The following is a 5,594-nucleotide window of genomic DNA, read 5'->3' on the forward strand; positions in this document are numbered from 1 at the left end:
TAACAGCTTATTTGTAACGGATGTGCATCCGTTACAAAAAATATTAGTAACGGTTATTTTTCGTCGACACAAAAGCGTGAGAAATATTAGTAACGGATATTAGTAACGGTTATAAAGTGTTAGCAAATTTACCAACGGTTATCAAATGTTACTAAAATTAATTTCAGCAACACTTATCAACCGTTGGTAAATTATTAGTAACGGTTATTAACTTTGTTCTTAATTTATTTACAACAAATGAAAGCGTTAGCAATTTTCATTTCTAACGGATACGTAACCGTTACCTATGCTTCTATTAGTAACGGATACACAACCGTTGCTAAATTTAGAAACATTTGAAAAAAAAATAATTAAATATTCTGGCCCCAATCATTCCACGCCACCGCTTCTAGCATACATATATCCCACATATTATACGGTCTATCCATCCCACTAAAAACTTAAACATACACTTAGATACAATAATGAGAAAGAAACATATTATACACAGTCTATCTATCCCACTAAAAACTTAAACATACACTTAGATACAATAATGAGAAAGAAAATACTTAAACCAAACATACTCCATAATTCATTCATAAGTCGCAAGTCTTAACTTTGATTACATTTTATTCAACAATGAGATAATAACCAAAAATATAATAACAATCAGTAAACTCATTATGTCTTTTGTAAACAAAATACATAGATAGAATAAGTCCTAATAGCTCGATCTAAAACGAAACATTTTGATCTCACATTGTCCTTCCTCTAGCAATCATAAAAGCCATCGACAGCTGCAACCAGACCAATGACACCAAAAAGAAATTAAGAAAATTGAGACGATCGATTCATAGTAGTCCACTTTCATAAGTAAATGCTTGACACACCTAATAAAGTAAATAGCAACAACAAAGGTTCTAAGGAATCCCAATGAATATTAGTTTACACCTTATTAAACAACCAAATACTATTACAAAAATCGCCGATGTGTTTGAAATATGTAAATTCTAATTGTGGGACCAAATTAAACCTAAGACAAAACTGTCTTAAGCTACCTCGTCCTGCCACCAAGAGTTTGTTTGTGTATGCTAACAAATTAGTTCAATTAAAAAAAAAAAAACAATGTTTTCTAGTTCAATTAGTTAAACTTTATCTCCTCTCTTTTAAAAGAAACAAAAGACAGGAAGACAATTTCTTCAAAGAAACACAACGAGAAAATAGCTCAGGAAGCAAGGGTGTTATAGTATCCACTGATAATTAACTAAATTATCTGATGCAGATAAGCTTCACGTACAAACATACCTATTCTAAAGTGCAACAACGGCAGTGTAATTAAAGATGCAGAAGTGAAGTTTGAACTAACCAAGGTACCATTATGAAGGTGATAATGAGCTGAAGTAGATACCCTGAACCAGAATTAATGCAGATCATGCGGCAAGTCTAAAAGCAAGAACCACTTCATGTGCGGCCTCATAAGATCAATGCGACGAAAGAACTTTGTATGTAGATTAGCAAGTTCACCAATTATAAGGTGTCCTACAAAGGCAACCAGATCCTCTAGCAAGCCCCATAAAACTTGTTCCAAGACTAACGGATATTAATGAATAACATTAAACTGTTACAAAATCGCTGGGCGTGCTGCTGTCATCCCATATAATTGGATGGTTTATGGTTAGCATTCACACTAACATAAATCTTGAGGACATACAAATGGTTCAGACACGGGGATAATGTTTACATCTATTCCAACCACCTTATAGTGATAACATATAACTACATATTCCAATCACAAGGAAGCAGAACACAGAAAGCCGGACTTGCAATTTTCTACAAAATTTTACGTAACACGCAAAATCAAAAGGCCATGAAACACACTACAAATGCATAATTTTCCTAAATGCTCTTAGGAGGAATTTCCCATGTACTGGATAGCTTCTTTAGATACCCCTAATTAACAACAAAGAAAAAAGAAAAGAAGTGTCACTTATTGACTTCAACAGAAAGGTGAACTTTATTATTCCATCAGAATGTCCTTCTAGCCATCTACCAATGTTTTCCAAGAGATAATAAATACTCCAATAGGCAGCCATGCTCGAAATTTCAATGCTAAACCTATATAGTAGTAACTCACCTACTCATACGACGCAAAAGGAAGCCCAAAATCAAATATTGGGTGACCTGCAATGTAATCAAACAGTCCCTTCCTTTGCATTGTTGGAGACCTTGCACCACTGCTGACTAGGTAATAAAATTCTTAACGAAAGGATTTCCTGTCTCGGTAATGGGCACACTCCTCAATCTGTACTTTGATAGCAACAACAAGACACTCAACATGGAGCTATCGGTTCTGTGAAGAAGAAAAGGAGCCCATCTGAAGGACTTTATGATTTGCTTGACCTAAAATACAAGGACATATTCATTACAAAAATATAGGAAGAGGCCATACAAATCGCAATATGGAATATAAAATGCAACTAAACAACACTGCAACACATAAAAACAATGGTACACCAAAATGCTAAAGGAATATATAGCAAGGAAAGGCTAAACGTATAAAAGAATGCTTTCTTTTCTTTCTTTTTCTTTTCAAAAGATTTACAGAGCATCCCTAAAACTAACATTACAGGTTTCATTTTCAAAAACAATTTTGAATCTAGGTCCTAGGTACTCATAATAATCTATGCAGGTGCATAATTTTATAAAGTAGCAATATCTCTACGTAAGACTCGAGTAAGCTTACCGTGGTGGACTTTAAAGGTTCTTCTTGAAGGATAACATTATAAAAATCCATTCCTAAACCTCTCGGCGGCGGTTGGGCCATCTTTTTCAGTTCTTTTTTCTACAAATATACCCTAGCCAGCCTTCTTTGCACCGACAATAGTAGCAAATCAATCCTAAACTGTTGTAATGGGACCAATAGCACCCATTGCTAGTGCTCCAAGAGCACCGACCGCTTTTGCACTGGTTCAAACTATTGTTGCAAATCCAGCAGACAAAGCAAGCGCAGCTAGTTACGCATTTGCCGAGCCCGAAGAATGATAGCCGAGTAATTTATCATGCCTATATATCTTACCCTCCAATCGCATGATATTTCCGCATTTGGATTCCTAACAGGGCGCGGACATGATATCATGTCCGCTCTGTTAGGAATTCAAGGTAGAAACGATTACGGTTTTATTATTAATAGGAGTATTAAACATCAGTGACTTGATAGACCTACCACGCATTTCGGCAATGGAAAGCTGTAGCAAACGCCACAATTGAGCAAAAGATGTGTGACTCGCCACATTAAACAACAACCATATTAGCTATGTTATTGGAAATGGAATCACGAACACGGAAAAAATCATTATACAAACAGATCTCGGTCAACATGAGTAAGGAGAAAAATAGAAGTCAAACCGGATTATCTTCCATGATCGGATCTCTAAAGTTGTAAAGTTCACCCGGTGAACCATGTGGTTTATCTTCTTTCAAGTTTCTATAAAATTTCAGCATTGCAATTGCATATCAATAAGCCCCAAACTTTCAAATAGTAAGTAACCAAAGTTAAAGCTAGAAACACACTAGTGCATAACAATTACCTTTTTTGGGACTCTAAGCTCATTAGAAGCGGACGAAACATATAATGCGAATTCACGCTCCTCATAAAACCCAACGAGATAGATTTGCACCAAGTTAGGGATCTACACAAGCCCATAATTCATCTTAATTACATAAATAAAATAAAATTATCCAAACACATAACAGAAGTATTAAAGAGCATACCCTTTTACAAGCTGAAATTGGATGATGAACCATTGCACTTACGCCAAAGGAAATAATGGCTTGGGTATATTCAACGACAACGATTCGAAAACGAGTTCTTGCAAAATCCAAACACAATAACCAAAATTCTACTAAAAAAAACAGACACCACCAATCCAACCTACCAATCTAAACACTAAAATTTCAACTAATTCAATCGTAATCAAATCAAGATTTCACCTTTAGTTGGTCCACCAACCATGATCACAACAACAACTTTCTCTTGAGAGCTCCCCATCTAAAAACCCAAATTCTATCCAATCTCACTATCTCACTTGTTTATCTAAAACCATGTAAATTAGACAAGAAATTTTATTGCAGCAATAATATATGACGAAGTGTCCGAGAGAACGAGATCACGAGAATATTTGAGCAATTTGGTTTTTTCCAGTTATGAGGACAGATATAAAAACTAATATAAAAGAAAGTTGTACTTGTTGAGAAAGATGCACGAGAGTTTATTTGAGATAGAGTGTCGATCGCAAAGTGGATTATTATTTACTTATTATTACCAGCGTAAAATAGTTGAACACCACTCAATTTGCGATAAGTTTGCATACATACATTCAATTTCTCCCGGGACCCTATTGTGTGTTGGGACTTGGGATATGATTGAATTGTTATTAAGGAATATATATACTATGATTCTTGTATGATATTAGAAGACACATAGGCGATGCTCTCTACGCTAGGGATTCTAGTATTCTCTTTGAAACAAATTTATGCACTCTAACTAACCGGACTTGATTAACACAAATATAAACTCTCAATAACTTGACACGAGAGAATCTAATTAGGTCAACCAAAACGGACCACATTGACTGGCTTTTCGGACTTTTGTTAAAACAAAAAAGTTACTAGATTCCATTACTTTTACTCTACTCTACTTGAGATAATTATCATTTCCTACCCTTAACTATTTCTCTCTCCCCTTAACCCAAAAACTCACACATTAAAACTCTTCCTCCAAAACGCCCCCAATAAAAGGACCAACAAAAAGAAAAGACTAGTGTCAAAACAAACGCCATGGAGAGGTTTATCTCTACCAAAACCTCTCCTAATTCTCTCCACCTCTCCTTCTCTCGAATCAGTCGAGTCGGTGTTCAAGGACTTGGGTCATCTCCGTTCCCACGTGTTGAGTTTGGCCGAGTCGGTTAGGTTTCATTTAAGCCAGAACACTCTTCTTTAAAACTTAAATCCATAATTCAATGCTCTACAAAAGATTATGTTTCACCTTCTTTGATTTGTGGATTAGGTTGACCCGGTCAAAAGTGTAACTCCAGCTATAGTAGGAGACAATTTCAATACCTTTGACAAGCTTTCAAGTGATGTACAAAAGTAAGTAGAAGTTGTATCCCCCAAGATGTAAAACAACACAAGAATCCAAAGGAATACAAGGGTAGAACCCAAAAAAGGCCAATTCCCACACAAACAATAAAACAGGTAAAAATAGTCAATGTAACCACTAGTGTCACATGACTGTTGGGATTTAAGAAATAGACACTTGGCTTTATAGCCTTTTTGTTTTCGTAACTCTCTGTAATCTTTTATAGCATCAGTAATCAATTGTAGATTAGAACTTGAAACAAGAGTACTCTTTGATGTGAAGAAATAGGCAGTCAAGAACAAACCAAAGAGTAAAACAAAGGAGATGTTTAAAAACACAAGATAAGCCTTTGATTTATTTAAAAAACCAAAACTAGCCATTTCTGTATAAACTTCTCAATATTTAAAACCTTAAAAACAGGATCTAAACATGATATAAAGACATGGTTCATACATCATTTTGATCACACGAACCT

At 35.2% G+C, this 5,594-nt stretch overlaps 1 long non-coding RNA gene across 1 annotated transcript; it reads right to left on the reverse strand.

The window, feature by feature from the left end:
• Positions 1–546: 546 nt before the first annotated feature.
• Positions 547–1,473, reverse strand: LOC147525442 (uncharacterized). Its single transcript, XR_015198128.1, has 2 exons — positions 1,349–1,473; positions 547–779 (listed from the first exon to the last, which is right to left on the reverse strand). It is a non-coding gene; the product is annotated as an uncharacterized LOC147525442 (long non-coding RNA).
• Positions 1,474–5,594: the final 4,121 nt, after the last annotated feature.

This window comes from Coptis chinensis, chromosome 1, assembly GCF_015680905.1.
Source record: "Coptis chinensis isolate HL-2020 chromosome 1, ASM1568090v1, whole genome shotgun sequence".
Taxonomy (NCBI): domain Eukaryota; kingdom Viridiplantae; phylum Streptophyta; class Magnoliopsida; order Ranunculales; family Ranunculaceae; genus Coptis; species Coptis chinensis.